Below are 19,490 nucleotides of genomic sequence, written 5' to 3'. Positions count from 1 at the left end.
TCTCCCCTGTCACTAAGTGAGGCACAATTGTGAAAGTAATAGTACTTTCTCAAATGCCCCTTCATATGTCTGGCAGGTAGGGGCTCAGATGGCCACTGCTCTCATTCCTGCTATTTATTTTGCTATATTCCTCCTCTGCTGTTTCTTCTCTTCTTATTTTCCTTTCTGTCTGTTACGTTGTCTGATGTTGTGAATGTTACATTGCCCTCTGATTTTTTTCTGAGATGTTTGTTTATTTATTTATTTATTCATTTGTTGCTGGCTTGCGTGTAGGTTTCACTCAGAGCTGTCTCAGTGGATTGCTCGGGTCTTGTTCAGTTCACCCTCTCTTTGCTCATCTGCTCCTGTCTGGCTGTGGGAAATGAACACACTGTCCTGAGTGGTTTATGGTTAGCTAAGCTTTGCTTAGTCATGGTGTGACTTTGCTTAGTCATGGTGTGACTTTGCTTAGTCATGGTGTAGCCAGGATAAATGAAATCTCCATTTGGTAGCAGAGAACAATTCATTCAAACGCAGATCTGAGAGTTGACTTGAGACAATGATTGGCAGTCAATATGTGTATGAGGGCATGTTAATGAAATAACTGATGAAATGAATTAATTTATCAGTCGGGCATTTCTTGATCTTGTTTGAAGTGGTTTCTTTTCCCTTGTGTTGTGTTCACACACTAACAAACACTCCTGAAACACTGAGTTTATGAATAGTTTAGTAGTTCAGTTTCCATTGAACTTTTGGCTCAATTTTTTTTTTTTTTTCCCAAGTGATAGATGCAATTTATGAAAAAGTCTTTTTACCTAAGGGGACCATTGTCAAAGCACAGCATGCGCACACACGCACACACACATCACGCTTCGTGTATTCATTGCTAGCCAGTCTTGATTCCTCACAGGAGAAATCGTCTCTTTATGGTAATGTGTTGTGCATTCCCCACTAGCCTCCAGTCTGGGTGGGAGGCTTTATGATCTTACCTGCCTCACCCCCCAGGGCCGCTTATTACAGCCCACCCTGCCCCTACCTCCATCGCACTGTGGCAATGCAAAGTACTTGCCAACAGGGATTCTCCTGATTGGTTTTTCTTTATGGCTGTTCTCTCCATCTCTATTCTTCTGCCCTTCATCTCTGGACATCTCTGCTTTTCTTCCTCTCTCCCTCCATCTCTCCATCTCTCCCCTCCCTCCCTCCATCGCTCCCTCGCTCTCTCACTCCTCCCTCACACGCTCTCCCTGCCTTAACGATAGCCCCTAAGACCAGGATGAGAACACACCGTGGAGGACCCAGATGCGTCTTCTCCGCTAACATATAGAAGAACCTGGAGAGAAATGGAGAATAACAAATGAAATTTGATCAATTTAATAAACATGTGTTCATAAAACAAAACTGAGAGCTACTAATTCACTTTTACAGAAGCAAATCACCTTTATAATTTATTCTCCGTTCTCACAACAAAGACATTCAAAATATCAGTTGCATAAGACATATTAACTGAGTAACCAGATTTATGACACTATATGGCATTAAAAAAGGTCTCGTGCGAGTGGAGAAAAAAAAAGGAAATTTGATTTTCAGGAAATAGGCTTACTGAATTGGGTCAAACCGCAGAGCTGCAGGTCTGCGTGATTGTGTTGAAGTGGCCAAGCAGTGTGCGCATGAAAGCAAGTGAAGATTAGAACGCGAACACCTCGGAGGGAAATTTACGATGGCCCCAGTCAGATGGCTCCTTTGGGGGTCTCAGTGAGATATATTTCAAATGACATTTAGAGGTTTGCTTGTGCCTCGATAGGCTACGATTCAGGACCACGGACAGTGACCTGGAAAGCCCCTGTATGCGATGTGGGTGAGACCACAGAGATTTCCATTCGCTTGAGGGAAAAAATAACACAGCAAAATATTTTCTCAAAAGATGTGTTTAGGCGTGGCAGATATATGAAGCATTTCTACTCGCTCTGACACCCTGACAAATCCTTTTGCCTTTGTTAACTGCATAAGTGTATCTGATAATTTATCCACTCCGCATCTTAGAGCTCCTGCCAAGCGCGTGCTCATATTTGCAGAAAATGTAAGTATTGATATGAAAATCCACAGCTTGCTTGCTCTGTCACCCACACCGGTGTCAGCCCTGACCTTCAGCTTTGCATGACTCCTCCATCTCTAACCATGTCCTGCTAGTTACACATTTACACAGGTTTACACACAGTAAAACCTTTAAGAGAGGAGGCACCGCTGCTCCACGCAGATCGGCTGCTTGCTAAGAACCAAGGGTTAGATTTCAACTCCAGCACAAAGCCAGCGTGCTTCCCCCTTCCTGTGAAGAGATCGGCGTGGAAGAGTCGTGTCACTGTTAAGCGATGCACACCGAGACGAGACCCAGACACAAAGGGAGGAAAATAACAGGTAGGGTACTACCGGAGGACGTGTTGATGAGGAGTGTTTATTTTGGGCACTTCCATATTCATAGTCATTATAGTCCTTGGTCGAGGAGATGGGAAAACAGGAAAACAGAACTGAGACATATTGAAATAAGCAAAACACTGGGAAGGCACAGAGGCAAGGGAAAACAACCGAGGTACACACGGGGAAGGGCAGGGATTCCAAACCACGAGACAAATTGGAGACTAATCGGAAACACTCCAACAAAACGCCCCGGCCAGGAGAAACGGTGCCACACAAAGCGCGTGTGTCAGCTCCTCTGTCAGATGTGTTCCTTCTGCACCACGAGGAGCTGACGTAGTCCTGTCAGGTTTGAGCTGTAGTGATGCAGGTGACTGGAGAAACTTCTCCTCTTAAACTAGCCCAAAAGTTTGTATGAATTTGTGCTGATATATACGAAAAGTTCCAGATGGTCTCAGACAGGCAGAGCTACGGCAGAGCATAAAATGACTTCATTGTTCACTGGTTCACTCTTGTTCACTATTGTTCACTATGGTCCATCATTGTTCATTCTTGTTCACCACTGTGGCTTGTGCAGGAGTGTCGCCGTTCGTTGCTGGGTGAGTCCCGCAGCAGTGAGTGTGTAAAGACGTGACCTGCCATGAGGGTCCGCATCCCTCTACTCAGCTCTTCGTAAATATAGCAAGACAAGCATGAGCGTTTTCAGCAGGAGTGTTTATGGAGTCTGGATAACGTGGCTGGTGTCATTGTACCTGAGCTTCTGCAGGTAGATCCCAAATAAAAGACTCCCGCAAATGCAGTCCAGGACCTTTGGCTTGTCTTTAATAAAAACACTGAGAATTTTCTGCATTGCTTTCTGGAAAACGATCGCATCATTTTCAGTTCTTCTAAAATTTCTACTGAAAAACTAAAATCGGTCTTTTGCTAAAATGTCTCTCTAATGTTTAGAAATGTATTTCAGTGCAGTTATATTGTTTTGATTCCTCTCATATTTCCAATACCTGCCATTTTCTGTAATTGTAACTAATAACATTTGTATATAGCAGTGTTTAGTTATATGGCATGTCTGATTACTTAATGAGTACTGTGGGTGTTTATTGATGTGGGATGTGCATGTCTGAGTTCTTAACATGTGATTTGCATCTTTGTTTTAGATAATTTGTGGCTTGATGTGTTTTATAGTGACTTTGCTGTGGGTCTGATAGATGGGTTTATAGGCTTGATATATTTGTGTATGTGGCTTTATGGCTTCACCTTGGAGAGAGAAACAGAGAGAGAGAGAGAGAGAGAGAGAGAGAGAGAGAGAAAGTGTGTTTTTTAATTTATTTGGTGTTTATGCTTGTGTCTGTGATGTACCTTGGTGTTTGTATGGACATGTGGGTGTGGGTGTGTGTTACTTCCAGACCTGTGTGCTACAGGTGTGCGTGTGTGTGTGTTTGTATGATTATCAGCTGCAGGTGTGTGTGTGTTACTTCCCGATCCATGTGCTGCAGGTGTGTGTGTGTGTGTGTGTGTGTGTGTGTGTGTGTGTGTGTGTGTGTGTGTGTGTGTGTGTGTATGCTTATCAGCTGCAGGTGTGTGTGTGCTGATACCTGGCTGAGCCACAGGGAGCAGCCTACCTGGAAATTGATGTTTCACATCAGTAACCTGCTCTCTGCTCTACTGACACCAGCTAGCCTGAGAGGCTTCACCCTGTGGGTGAGTGTGTGTATGTGTGTGTGTGAATGTGGATGTGGATGTGCGTGTGTCTCTGTGTGTGTGTGGAGGTGTGTGTGTGTGTGTCTGTGTGTGTCTGTGTGTTTAGGAATTTTAGCAATGCAAAACTCTTCAGTCTTTTAAAAGGCAGCAGCCCTGAGCATGGCAGTGCACACTTCTGAGAGCATCTCCAAGATTGTGACTCCATGGAAACCACCCTGAAGATCTCACTTGTTTGTAAACTGTCTCTGAGTAAAATTCAGGTTCACTCAGGTGTAGAAACAGCTTGCCTTAGCTTGTCTTTAGTTGTGTAACTTACAAAAATGCAGTTTTGCAGTTTATTGTAGCGTATTATTTCTAGTTACATGACTAAATTAGATGACACCTCAAAATAAATGAGAGCATGTTTTTTTAAAAGTTAAACTCAGTTTAAAAAGGGGCAAGTTGAGGTGTTACTTTCTTTCATAAGAGAAATGAAAATGACCTGCTATATTGTAAGTGTACAGAAATGTTATGTTTCTGCAGGATACCATGAAAACAGTAGTCCAGTTTTGGGACTGTACATGTAATTACAGACAGGGACTGATTGTTTTGATTCTGTACAAGTAATTAGAGATAGTAACTGTTCATTTTGGCCCTGGACATGTGATTCCACAGTTGTGGCGCTGACCAAGCTGTTGGGCGGTAGGAAGTCGATGCTTTGGACCCCTGTTGACACAAGTGGGCCATGAGCATGCGTTTGTGTGTATGGTGCTGGTGATGGAGTTGTTCATGATTTTCTGAAACATTGCTTGTTCATTTCCTATTTGGAGGACTCTTGTACGGCTGTGATTAAACACTTTCTCTCACTCTGTCACTGCAGTCCTGACACATGTCCTTTAGCCCACTGTAACCTCACCAAGGAGGATTCATTGACAAAGTGGGTTATCTTAGAGTTATCTACTCAGTCTTCTGCTTTTTAGCTCCCTCTCTCTCCCTCTCCCTCCCTCTCTCTCTCTCTCTCTCTCTCTCTCTCTCTCCTCTCTCTCTCTCTCTCTCTCTCTCTCTCTCTCCCTCTCTCTCTCTCTCTCTCCCTCTCTCTCTCTCTCTCTCTCTCTCTCCCTCTCTCTCTCTCTCTCTCTCTCTCATTCTTCCTCTCTCTCTCTCTCTTCTCTCTCTCTCTCTCTCTCTCTCTCTCTCTCTATCTTCCTCTCTCATTCTTCCTCTCTTCTTCTCCTTTCTCTTCTTAATCTTTCTCATGCTCTTGCGCTCACATTCACTCACAACTCTGTAAACTCTTTCACATTTCTGTCGTTCTGTTTCTCCTACTATTGTTCTCTCCCTCCCTCCCTCCCTCCCTCCCTCCCTCCCTCTCTCCTTCTTCCTCCTCCACTATTCCCCCTCCTCTCTTCTCACATTGTCATTCTGGTTAGGCTTCCTCAGCCCGGACAATTATGTCCTCAATTTGACAGTATCTGGAAATACAGTGTGCCTCTACATTTAACTTACCCCAAGCTCGAGAGAAAGTGACTGTGAATGCGTGCGTGTGCGCGTGTGTGTGTGCTCATGTTTACAGAGTGTGAGGACCTGGAGCATCATTGTGTGTGTATGTCTCTCTCTCTGTCTCCTATCCTCGGCTGGAGAAGGTGTTTGTTGTTTCCATGGCGTTTGTCTCTTTATGGTGCAGGTGTCAAAGTGCTGCCTGCTGTCTCCTCCTCACACCTCTTCTCTCTCCCCAGCGTGGGGCTTTGTCTCGGGATGACGAATGGACATTTCCCGTGGTCTGCAGTTAGGCCCTCCGCGTTCTGGCTCCCACCTGGCCCTCTGTCTGGGAGCATGTCCTTGCTGCTTTGCTTTATCCTGCTACCGTCTGACAGCAAGCTGTGACTCCCGCTCTTTGATTCTTGCTCCGTGACTCGCGCTCTGTGAATCACGCTCTGTGACTCTCACTCTGTGACTCGCACTCTTTGATTCTTGCTCCGTGACTCGCGCTCTGTGAATCGCGCTCTGTGACTCTCACTCTGTGACTCGCACTCTGTGACTCACATTCTGTGACTCTCGCTCTGTGACTCTCGCATTCTGTGACTCACGTTCTGTCACTCTCGCATTCTGTAACTCGCGCTCTGTGAATACATTTCGCCAACCAGGGAATATCAGAGTCAGCTGGCACGGGAACAGAAGTTGCCAGAACTCCCCCATCAACAAGTCCATTCGAACATCTCTCCCAGACCTGCAAGAATGAAACAGGAATTAAACATGAAATGACCATCTGAGTGATAGCAGGGTTTTGATTTCATATATCATGATTTTTTTCACTAACCAGAATTATGAATGTGTCATTTCCTGTAGAGAGAGAAACCAGTAAATGCCAGTGTGTGCTGTCTACCTATGAAACCCTTCCCATATTTTAAGGCGACCCTTCACCTTTGACCAGCTCAATGGTGAGGACCTATTGACCTTGCCTGTATCATGCAATCAACTCACGAGGCCAGAGGTCAAAGGTTAGGATGGATTTGGTGATTGATCTCAAATTCAAACAGAAACATCTATGCAGCCCCATCACCCCCTGCTCCACCTCTGGCTCCAGCCCTGCTCCACCCCCGTCTCCACCAGCTGTTCAAGGACTTGTCTCAATTCCACCTCTTTAGTCTTCTTCTTATGCCCCTCCTCTGTCTCACTGTACTCTTACCAATCAAATTTACTCCGTTTTCAGTTTCAGTTCCATATATATATATATATATATATATATATATATATATATATATATATATATATAAAATGTTATATTGCCAAAGCATTTACAGATAAACAGAATTAACATGTACAAAAACGCAGATGATGAACAGAGCAGTAAACAGCAGTATATACAGTATGGATCCTGTACAGTGTGTATATATACTGTAATGTTTATACAAATATTGTATATATACACATATGTACAATATGTTATACATAGTACATAAAATATACTGTCCAGAGTAACATGAGTTAATATAATGTGTCTCTTCCTTCTGTCTGTGATGAGTGTGGACATATTCTGCAGCGAGTGTTGTAGCCTCTCTGTTCTCCCTGAGTAACATCTGCAGTCAGTGATCAGTTTCCGGGGTTTTAAGTTCTGGGTGAAAGGTTTGGAATCTGGGGACGAATACGCCTCATAGTTGTGTGTGTTGACTACAGGTGCTTAGGAAGAGTAGCTCTCTCTCTCTCTCTCTCTCTCTCTCTCTCTCTCTCTCTCTCTCCTCTCAGTTCAGTCCAGCATTGTTTTACTGGCACGAATGTAATAAAAATACACTGTTCACAAAGCAGTTAATGCATAGATTTTAACATATTGTAAATAAGAGAAAGATAATGTTGTAGATTGGAAGAGTGCACTAGAAATTAAGTTATTTACAGGATTATTAATAATCAATTAAGGAAAAGGAAAATCAAATAGTCAAGACTAATTATGTAATACTCAGTAAAGATCAATAATTGTTGGTTGTCCCTGAGGTCGTGTCAAGCTGCCAGATTTCCTACTGTGATCAGTTAATTCTCTCCTAATGTGTACGGCGGTTTCTCAGTGTTACTGCACATCTGAAACTCAGGGGATGCTGTTCACTTTCTTATAGAATCCATCACTAATGGAATCATATTTAGAGTCTTCTGTAAGGAAGGAGAGCTCACGGTGAGATGCACAGTCTGATCTCTCTGGGTAACAGCTTTGTCTGCGTCAGAGTGGCCAGATTGAAGCCAGACTGTGTTCACTGAGTCTGTATATTGTCACCATCTTCCTCATTTTTTCTCTCTTGATCGTTAGCAGGTAGGTTGCTAATGTGTAATCTTGATTTAGGGTCAAATGACATTGGTTTTGGTTGACATTTTGTAGTTTCAGTCCGGTAGGTGAAGTAATTGTGTTTTTGGTTGGTCATAATTTGGCTGGTCTGATTTTCTGAGTGAGTGTGTGGTCAGACTGATTATTGTTGGTGATGTTGGGTTTTAGATTCTTTCTCTCCCTCTATCCCTCTCTCTTTCTCTCTCCATCTTTTCTTTCTCTCTATCTTTTTTGTCTCTCTCTCCCTCCCTCTCTTGCTCTCTCTCTCTCTCTCTCTCTCTCTCTCTCTCTCTCTCTCTCTCTCTCTCTCTCTCCCCCTCTCCAGATTGCCCAAGAAGGTCAATTGCCAGTTTGCCTCTGCCAGCATCTTTATCAAAACCAATATTAATTTTTGCTAATTAGGACCTGCAGCTAACGAGCGTCACAGATAATTAGTTCATTTATAATCCATAAAACAAGCACGGCTTGTTAGCAGATCAAAAAGCAGCAACAGAAACTCCTCCAGACGGAAACCCGGAGCTAAGAGAGGCAGGGAAGCAGAATGGGTGGGAAATGTGTGCAGTTAGAGATATTTCATACAAAACACACCCCAGTTCAGAAGGGCTGCGTCTTTCCCCCCAAATCCTCCTCAGTGGTGTTGATTGGCTCCTCAGAGAACAACTAGGTCTCTCCTCTCTACCACTCTACTCTCTCGCACTCTCTTTCTACCTCTCTCTCTCTCTCTGAGTTCAATGCTTTATTGGCATGGCAAATAATCACATTTGTATTGCCAAAGCTCTGATGAAGAAATGAATACATTAAAGATATATTAGACAACAACAATACTACAACTGATACCAACAGCAATAATATTATTAATATTACTACAGCACTCCCGTTACCACTATTGCTATTACGACTGTTGTTATTATTATTGGTATCAGTTGTAGTATTGATGTTGTCTAATATATCTTTAATTTCTTCATCAGAGCTTTATTTGCCATGCCAATAAAGCACCAGTGAATTGAACTGAGAGAGAGACTGCAATTCAGACAGACAGTATCGGTAAGGGCCATTTAGTTTGAATTACCAATTACAATCTGGCTCAAAGTTTTCCAATCAATTCTAGAACCCATGGAGGTGAAGTCTAGGCTAACCAACCATGGGGTTGAGAAATGGGACAAACACCCCACTGAACCCCTGCATACAGAGGCTTGTCAGAGCCCCCATTCATTCAGCTAATCCTTGACTTACTGTAGATGTTATTCAGAGAGGCCACAATATTCACTGCAAGACACTTTTATCCAAAGCAACTTACAGTTATGAGTGAGCACAACTTGAGTAATTGAAGGTTCAGGGACCCAACAGTGTTGTGGGCCTTGAACCAGCAACCTTCAGACTACAAGACAAGTACCTTAACCACTGAGCTAGCACTACCCATAGTAAGAAGGAAGAGACACATTATATTAACTCATGTTACTCTGCACAGTACAGTTTATGTACTATGTATAACATATTGTATATACATTACAGAATATATACACACTGTACATGGTTCATACTGTATATACTGAATCCCTGAATCAGGGAAACTGAATCAGGCCCTGAATCAGGGAAACTGATAAATTGTGGGGACCACCACCACCATGTAGCATTACTGTATATATATATATATATATATAAGATAGATAGATAGATAGATAGATAGATAGATATTCTATTACAACCATGTACAAAATGGATCTGTACACACACAACCATATACATTGTACATTGTGCATATAATCATAATATACATATATTGTACATACATAGAATATATATATTTCTCTTTGCATATATATATTTCACATGTAGAGAACATCTATATTTCTCTGTGCACCCCTGTTTCTTTTCCTCAGTTTGGACAGAGCACACTCAGCCATTTCACTGCGAGTTATACTGTGTATGACTATGTATGTGACAAATAAACCAAACTTGAAACTTGAAACTTGATATACTGCTGTTTATTTCTCTGTTCACCATCTGTGTTTGTGTACATGTTAATTCTGTTTATCTGTAAATACTAAGGCAATATAATATGATTTTGTCCTGCCGAAAAAGCTCATTTAATTGGAACTGAAACTGAAAATGGAGTAAATTTGAATGAATAAGTTGAAAGGGTAAGAGTATAAAGTTGAATGGGTAAAAGTACATTTTAGTACTCTCTCTCTCTCTCTCTCTCTCTCTCTCTCTCTCTCTCTCTCTCTCTCTCTGTCTCTCTCCCTCCCCTTCTCTCTCTTCCTCCCTTTCTCTCTTTCTCTCTCCCTCCCTCTCTCACTCTCTCCTCTCTCTCTCTCCCTTCCTCCCCTTCTCTCTCTCTCTCTCTCTTTGTCTCTCTCCCTCCCCTTCTCTCTCTCCCTCCCTCTCTCACTCTCTCCTCTCTCTCTCTCCCTTCCTCCCCTTCTCTCTCTCTCTCTCTCTTTGTCTCTCTCCCTCCCCTTCTCTCTCTCCCTCCCTCTCTCACTCTCTCCTCTCTCTCTCTCCCTTCCTCCCCTTCTCTCTCTCTCTCTCCCTCTCGTTCTCTGCCCGCCCTGAGTGGAGAACGCCCGCTCCTCTTCCTGATATGTGCCAAACGCCGAACCCCTGCAGACAACCGTGTCGCACGGACGCGTGTGCAGACGCTCCGTTGCACGGTGTGACAACCCCGGCACCAAGCACCACCCCACCAGCTGACAGACATCCTCTCAGTCGCCGCGGGCGATGGTTGCCGTGACAGCGGCCAGCGGCCGTGATGGAGGGAAGGATGAGGGAAGGTTGGCTGGTGAAAGAGAGGCGTGAAATAGAAGAAGAGAGCATGAAGTCAGGAGTGCTGTTACCTGAGCTCTGATACGGCTTCACAGCCCAGCACTGAGAGCTACACACTCTGTGTGTGTGTGTGTGTGTGTGTGTGTGTAGAGATGTATGAGTGTATGTCAGATCGAGTTATCAGAATATTGGGCAGGTAGACAGACAGGGGCAGGTAGATAAAGGGGCAGGTAGATAGACATGAGGGCAGGTACATAGACATGGGGCAGGTAGATAAAGGGGCAGGTAGATAGACATGAGGGCAGGTAGATAGACAGGGGGCAGGTAGATAAAGGGGCAGGTACATAGACATGGGGGCAGGTAGATAGACAGGGGCAGGTACATAGACATGGGGGCAGGTAGATAGACATGGGGCAGGTAGATAAAGGGGCAGGTACATAGACATGGGGGCAGGTAGATAGACAGGGGCAGGTACATAGACATGGGGCAGGTAGATAAAGGGGCAGGTAGATAGACATGAGGGCAGGTACATAGACATGGGGGCAGGTAGATAGACATGGGGGCAGGTAGATAAAGGGGCAGGTAGATAGACATGAGGGCAGGTAGATAGACAGGGGGCAGGTAGATAAAGGGGCAGGTACATAGACATGGGGGCAGGTAGATAGACAGGGGCAGGTACATAGACATGGGGCAGGTAGATAAAGGGGCAGGTACATAGACATGGGGGCAGGTAGATAGACAGGGACAGGTATATAGACATGGGGGCAGGTAGATAGACAGGGACAGGTATATAGACATGGGGGCAGGTATATAGACAGGGACAGGTATATAGACATGGGGGCAGGTAGATAGACAGGGACAGGTATATAGACATGGGGGCAGGTATATAGACAGGGACAGGTATATAGACATGGGGGCAGGTATATAGACAGGGACAGGTATATAGACATGGGGGCAGGTAGATAGACAGGGACAGGTATATAGACATGGGGGCAGGTATATAGACAGGGACAGGTACATAGACATGGGGGCAGGTAGATAGACAGGGGCAGGTACATAGACATGGGGGCAGGTAGATAGACAGGGACAGGTATATAGACATGGGGGCAGGTATATAGACAGGGGCAGGTACATAGACATGGGGGCAGGTAGATAGACAGGGGCAGGTACATAGACATGGGGGCAGGTAGATAGACGGGGCAGGTACATAGACATGGGGGCAGGTAGATAGACAAGGACAGGTATATAGACATGGGGGCAGGTATATAGACCGGGGCAGGTACATAGACATGGGGGCAGGTAGATAGACAGGGACAGGTATATAGACATGGGGGCAGGTAGATAGACAGGGACAGGTACATAGACATGGGGGCAGGTAGATAGACAGGGACAGGTATATAGACATGGGGGCAGGTATATAGACAGGGACAGGTATATAGACATGGGGGCAGGTAGATAGACAGGGGCAGGTACATAGACATGGGGGCAGGTAGATAGACAGGGACAGGTACATAGACATGGGGGAAGGTATATAGACAGGTAGACAGATAGTAGACAGATAGGGTGAGGTAGACATAAGCAGAGAGGTGGCTGTCTGTGGTGAATTGATAGGAGCTACACACTTACTCAACTCTAAGAACATAGAGAAGGTAGAATGAGAGGGAGGGACAGACAGGCAGGCAGGCAGGCAGGCAGGCAGGCAGACAGGCAGACAGACAGACAGGCAAGCAGACAGGCAGGCAGAATGAGGGGTGTTAGAGATGTCTGTGTGATGGTTCTAATGGGCCTAATGGGCTTTTAAATGCCCCCTAACACTGACAGCTAAATTAGGCTTGAGTAAGAAGTGTGTGTGTGTGTGTGTGTGTGTGTGTGTGTGTGTTCCCTCTCATCAATGGATTGGTTCTAACAGGATTTAAAATACTACCTGCACTGTCACTTGCACATTGTTATACTGTAGATTTCACAAATTCAAATTATTTTCATTTTCATTATTAAATTTTTAGATTACATTTTCTTTGTCCATGCTATATGTTTATAATCTCTTTCTTCATGTAACACAGGGTTTTTCCGCACTCTTTAGCTGTGTGTGTGTGTGTATGTGTGTGTGTGTGTGTATATTTTGATCTCTGGGATGGTGTTGGGAGAGGTAATGGGTGTAGTCCATTGAAGCATGACAGATTTAACCATAAATCTGCAGGATTAATACACTCTGGTCCAAGGACTTTGTGTGTGTGTATGTGTGAGAAAGAGTGTGTGTGTTCATGTGCGTGCGTGTGTGTGTGTATGTGAGAGGGTGTTTTTGTTTTTTCGATGACAGTGGAACACAAGAGTCACTTAGAACTGGACTCAGGAACACGGACTCCTGCCTTAGTACCAACACTGATATTAGTGTTGTCATTGCGGGGAGACACACAGAGAGGCAGTGTGTGTCATGTCGGGGTTTTGGATCAGAAAAGACGAATGCAATATTCCAGGTTCTGTTATCCCCTGGAATTTCCACCTCCTCAGTGACACGCTAAACACTCGTGTATATCAGGGTCCGACATGGCCATCTGTCTGTGCCGTGAAACCACACTCATTTTTCACACTGCTAGTGCCATGGGTCACAGACCTATCATACCCTTTCAGTGTCACCTCCCCCCCTCCGGACCGTTCAGATGGTATTTACCTCATCCATTAATGTATTAGAGAGCATCCCATAATTCATGTTGGGAGGGGTTAACCTTTCTCGGTGGCCAGTGAACAAATTGGGGATGCCGTGCTCTGGTGCGCTGCAGTCGTTAGCCAGGAGGGAACAGAAGTGTTAAGGTGTCGTGGCATCGCCTGTGAAGAACCGCATTACACGCAGATTATGACACCAAGCCAATTAGCCACTGAGTTGATTTAGAGTTTAAGCCTATAACTGCAACATTGGCTGTTAACACAACGGTTGATGGACACGATACTGTACAACGTGAATCAAAGCATTCTTTTTACATATGATTTACTTCTATGCGCATTTCTATATCGAACAGAATTGTCTTTTTATGCCAGTACTGTTTCTAACTGTTTCTGTGTATTACCTTTTTAACAAATGTAAAAACAGCAAGCGCACAGCACAAAATGTCTGTATTAAACGACATATCTTAAAATCAACATGCTGCAGTGTCACAGTGAATAATTATTATTCATCGAGTTTTATAATGATTTTGTTGTACATGTGCGGTCACTGCCATGCAATGGCCATGCATTTGTCATTTTGTTTGGTCTGTCCCATAAACGAGTGTGTGACCAGTGTCCAGTGACTGGTCTGTCCCATAAACGAGTGTGTGACCAGTGTCCAGTGACTGGTTTGTCCCATAAACGAGTATGTGACCAGTGTCAAGTGACTGGTCTGTCCCATAAACAAGTGTGTGACCAGTGTCCAGTGACTGGTTTGTCCCATAAACGAGTATGTGACCAGTGTCCAGTGACTGGTCTGTCCCATAAACGAGTGTGTGACCAGTGTCCAGTGACTGGTCTGTCCCATGAACGAGTGTGTGTGACTGGTGTCCAGTGACTGGTCTGTCCCATAAACATGTGACCAGTGTCCAGTGACTGGTCTGTCCCATGAACATACTAGTATGCAGAAGTCATCCTCTCAGTGTGTCCGTTACCTTTTTGTTTACTTGTTTATTCCAAACGTTTTTGGCACTGGAATGTACTCAAGTGTCAGTTTAGATAGGGCCACTCCACTAACAAAACCAACCAAACCAGTCCTGTAGTTCAGGGTCCTGTAGTGCTGGGTCTTGTAGTGCAGGGTCCTGTAGTGCAGCATCTTGTAAAGCAGGGTCCTGTAGTGCAGGGTCCTGTAGTGCAGTGTCTTGTAGTGCAGGGTCCTGTAGTGCAGGGTCCTGTAGCGCTGGGTCTTGTAGTGCAGGGTCCTGTAGTGCAGCATCTTGTAGTGCAGGGTCCTGTAGTGCAGGGTCCTGTAGCGCTGGGTCTTGTAGTGCAGGGTCCTATAGTGCAGCATCTTGTAAAGCAGGGTCCTGTAGTGCAGCATCTTGTAGTGCAGGGTCCTGTAGTGCAGGATCCTGTAGTGCAGGGTCCTGTTGTGCAGGGTCTTGTAGTGCAGGGTCCTGTAGTGCAGCATCTTATAATGCAGGGTCCTGTAGTGCAGGGTCCTGTATTGGAGGGTCCTGTAGTGCAGCGTCTTGCAGTGCAGGGTCCTGTAGTGCAGGGTCCTGTAGTGCTGGGTCTTGTAGTGCAGGGTCCTGTAGTGCAGCATCTTGTAAAGCAGGGTCCTGTAGTGCAGGGTCCTGTAGTGCAGCATCTTATAATGCAGGGTCCTGTATTGGAGGGTCCTGTAGTGCAGCGTCTTACAGTGCAGGCTCCTGTAGTGCAGGGTCCTGTATTGGAGGGTCCTGTAGTGCAGCTTCTTGCAGTGCAGGGTCCTGTAGTGCAGGCTCCTGTAGTGCAGGCTCCAGGGTCTGTACATGTCAGCCATTATCTTGGAGGGGATGCAACTATGATGTAGTTGTATTTATTAACGTATGAAAGCAGAAGTACAGATGCAGCAGCCCACACCTCTAACTCCAGTGCCCTGGATGTGTGTACAGAGATGAGCTGACATTAATGAAGTTTAGCTGTGTTGGCCTGGTCGTTAGGGGCCCCTGGAGGACTTGTTCTCCAGGCTCAGGGGCCAAGGCTGCATCGATCCACCCAGGGATGGACGCCCCCCCCCCCCCGGCGCTGATTTACGGAGCCTGTGGGCCTCTTCTCAGACAAGCCTGGAGCTATTTTAAACACATGACTGCCTCTTGGCCTGTAGTTCTCTGTTTCACTCACACACACACACACGCACACACACACACACACACACACACACCTCGCCTCCATGCCTTTACCATACTTTATGTTGGCACAAATTTGTGTTTTCCAGTTTAAAAGATCCACATGGGTCGCTGCTCATAGTCACTCAGTCTCGCATGTAGATGATTATTATGTCATATTTTCACACCTTTTCTATCCCCCCCTCTCCTCCCCTCTCCTCCCCTCTCCTCTCCTCTCCACTCCTCCCACTCCTCTCCTTCCTCTCCTCTCCCTCTCCTCCCTGAGTTTCTCCTCCCCTGGTTCTGTTTGTACCCCTCTTCCCATTAGTGTTCCTGGCCTGCCTCTACATACATATATGTTTGGGAGCCCAAACATCACCCTGGAGCACAGCAGGCTGTATGATGTACATACTGTATGCCGTGTGATGTACATGCTGTGTGAAATACAGGTTGTATGAGGTGTGATGTACAGGCTGTGTGATGTGTGATGTACAGGCTGTGCGATGTACAGGTTGTGTGATGTGTGATGTACAGGCTGTGTGATGCGTGATGTAAAGGCTGTGTGATGTACAGGTTGTGTGATGTGTGATTTACAGGCTGTGTGATGTACAGTTTGTATGATGTGTGATGTACAGGCTCTGTGATGTAAAGGCTGTGTGATGTACAGGTTGTGTGATGTGTGATGTACAGGCTGTGTGATGCGTGATGTAAAGGCTGTGTGATGTACAGGTTGTGTGATGTGTGATTTACAGGCTGTGTGATGTACAGTTTGTATGATGTGTGATGTACAAGCTGTGTGATGTACAGGTTGTGTGATGTGGGATGTACAAGCTGTGTGATGTACAGGTTGTGTGATGTGGGATGTACAGGCTGTGTGATGTACAGGCTGTGTGATGTACAGGCTGTGTGATGCGTGATGTAAAGGCTGTGTGATGTACAGCCTGTGTGATGCATGATGTACAGGCTGTGTGATGTACAGGTTGTATGATGTGTGATGTACAGGCTGTGTGATGTGTGATGTGAAGGCTGTGTGATGTACAGGCTGTGTGATGTGTGATGTAAAGGCTGTGTGATGTACAGGCTGTGTGATGTACAGGCTGTGTGATGTACAGGTTGTATGATGTGTGATGTACAGGCTGTGTGATGTACAGGCTGTGTGATGTACAGGTTGTATGATGTGTGATGTACAGGCTGTGTGATGTGTGATGTAAAGGCTGTGTGATGTACAGGCTGTGTGATGTACAGGTTGTATGATGTGTGATGTACAGGCTGTGTGATGTACAGGCTGTGTGATGTGTGATGTAAAGGCTGTGTGATGTACAGGCTGTGTGATGTAAAGGCTGTGTGATGTACAGGCTGTGTGATGTACAGGCTGTGTGATGTGTGATGTACAGGCTGTGTGATGTACAGGCTGTGTGATGTGTGATGTACAGGCTGTGTGATGTGTGATGTACAGGCTGTGTGATGTACAGGCTGTGTGATGTGTGATGTACAGGCTGTGTGATGTACAGGCTGTGTGATGTGTGATGTACAGGCTGTGTGATGTACAGGCTGTGTGATGTACAGGCTGTGTGATGTACAGGTTGTATGATGTGTGATGTACAGGCTGTGTGATGTACAGGCTGTGTGATGTGTGATGTACAGGCTGTGTGATGTACAGGCTGTGTGATGTGTGATGTAAAGGCTGTGTGATGTACAGGCTGTGTGATGTGTGATGTAAAGGCTGTGTGATGTACAGGCTGTGTGATGTACAGGTTGTATGATGTGATGTACAGGCTGTGTGATGTACAGGCTGTGTGATGTGTGATGTAAAGGCTGTGTGATGTACAGGCTGTGTGATGTACAGGTTGTGTGATGTGTGATTTACAGGCTGTGTGATGTACAGTTTGTATGATGTGTGATGTACAAGCTGTGTGATGTACAGGTTGTGTGATGTGGGATGTACAAGCTGTGTGATGTACAGGTTGTGTGATGTGGGATGTACAGGCTGTGTGATGTACAGGCTGTGTGATGTACAGGCTGTGTGATGCGTGATGTAAAGGCTGTGTGATGTACAGCCTGTGTGATGCATGATGTACAGGCTGTGTGATGTACAGGTTGTATGATGTGTGATGTACAGGCTGTGTGATGTGTGATGTGAAGGCTGTGTGATGTACAGGCTGTGTGATGTGTGATGTAAAGGCTGTGTGATGTACAGGCTGTGTGATGTACAGGCTGTGTGATGTACAGGTTGTATGATGTGTGATGTACAGGCTGTGTGATGTACAGGCTGTGTGATGTACAGGTTGTATGATGTGTGATGTACAGGCTGTGTGATGTGTGATGTAAAGGCTGTGTGATGTACAGGCTGTGTGATGTACAGGTTGTATGATGTGTGATGTACAGGCTGTGTGATGTACAGGCTGTGTGATGTGTGATGTAAAGGCTGTGTGATGTACAGGCTGTGTGATGTAAAGGCTGTGTGATGTACAGGCTGTGTGATGTACAGGCTGTGTGATGTGTGATGTACAGGCTGTGTGATGTACAGGCTGTGTGATGTGTGATGTACAGGCTGTGTGATGTGTGATGTACAGGCTGTGTGATGTACAGGCTGTGTGATGTGTGATGTACAGGCTGTGTGATGTACAGGCTGTGTGATGTACAGGCTGTGTGATGTGTGATGTACAGGCTGTGTGATGTACAGGCTGTGTGATGTACAGGCTGTGTGATGTACAGGTTGTATGATGTGTGATGTACAGGCTGTGTGATGTACAGGCTGTGTGATGTGTGATGTACAGGCTGTGTGATGTACAGGCTGTGTGATGTGTGATGTAAAGGCTGTGTGATGTACAGGCTGTGTGATGTGTGATGTAAAGGCTGTGTGATGTACAGGCTGTGTGATGTACAGGTTGTATGATGTGATGTACAGGCTGTGTGATGTACAGGCTGTGTGATGTGTGATGTAAAGGCTGTGTGATGTACAGGCTGTGTGATGTGTGATGTACAGGCTGTGTGATGTACAGGCTGTGTGATGTACAGGCTGTGTGATGTGTGATGTACAGGCTGTGTGATGTACAGGCTGTGTGATGTGTGATGTAAAGGCTGTGTGATGTGTGATGTACAGGCTGTGTGATGTACAGGTTATATGATGTGTGATGTACAGGCTGTGTGATGTACAGGCTGTGTGATGTGTGATGTAAAGGCTGTGTGATGTACAGGCTGTGTGATGTGTGATGTAAAGGCTCTGTGATGTACAGGCTGTGTGATGTGTGATGTACAGGCTGTGTGATGTACAGGCTGTGTGATGTGTGATGTACAGGCTGTGTGATGTGTGATGTACAGGCTGTGTGATGTACAGGCTATGTGATGTGTGATGTACAGGCTGTGTGATGTACAGGCTGTGTGATGTACAGGCTGTGTGATGTACAGGCTGTGTGATGTGTGATGTAAAGGCTGTGTGATGTACAGGCTGTGTGATGTACAGGCTGTGTGATGTACAGGCTGTGTGATGTGTGATGTACAGGCTGTGTGATGTACAGGCTATGTGATGTGTGATGTACAGGCTGTGTGATGTACAGGCTGTGTGATGTACAGGCTGTGTGATGTGTGATGTAAAGGCTGTGTGATGTACAGGCTGTGTGATGTACAGGCTGTGTGATGTGTGATGTACAGGCTGTGTGATGTACAGGCTGTGTGATGTGTGATGTACAGGCTGTGTGATGTACAGGCTGTGTGATGTGTGATGTACAGGCTGTGTGATGTACAGGCTGTGTGATGTGTGATGTACAGGCTGTGTGATGTGTGATGTACAGGCTGTGTGATGTACAGGCTGTGTGATGTACAGGCTGTGTGATGTACAGGCTGTGTGATGTGTGATGTACAGGCTGTGTGATGTACAGGCTGTGTGATGTGTGATGTACAGGCTGTGTGATGTACAGGCTGTGTGATGTACAGGCTGTGTGATGTACAGGCTGTGTGATGTGTGATGTACAGGCTGTGTGATGTACAGGCTGTGTGATGTGTGATGTAAAGGCTGTGTGATGTACAGGCTGTGTGATGTACAGGCTGTGTGATGTGTGATG

At 45.5% G+C, this 19,490-nt stretch overlaps 1 protein-coding gene across 1 annotated transcript in view; it reads left to right on the top strand.

Annotated features, from left to right (window-relative positions):
• The window catches only part of LOC145660315 (cadherin-23-like), a 127,210-nt gene that overhangs the window by 13,638 nt on the left and 94,082 nt on the right, over positions 1–19,490 (top strand). The gene's annotated exons all lie outside the window — the stretch shown is intronic.

Source organism: Electrophorus electricus, chromosome 12 (genome assembly GCF_041902795.1).
Source record: "Electrophorus electricus isolate QZ-2024a chromosome 12, ASM4190279v1, whole genome shotgun sequence".
Lineage (NCBI taxonomy): Eukaryota > Metazoa > Chordata > Actinopteri > Gymnotiformes > Gymnotidae > Electrophorus > Electrophorus electricus.
This window is presented reverse-complemented; position numbering and strand designations above follow the sequence as displayed.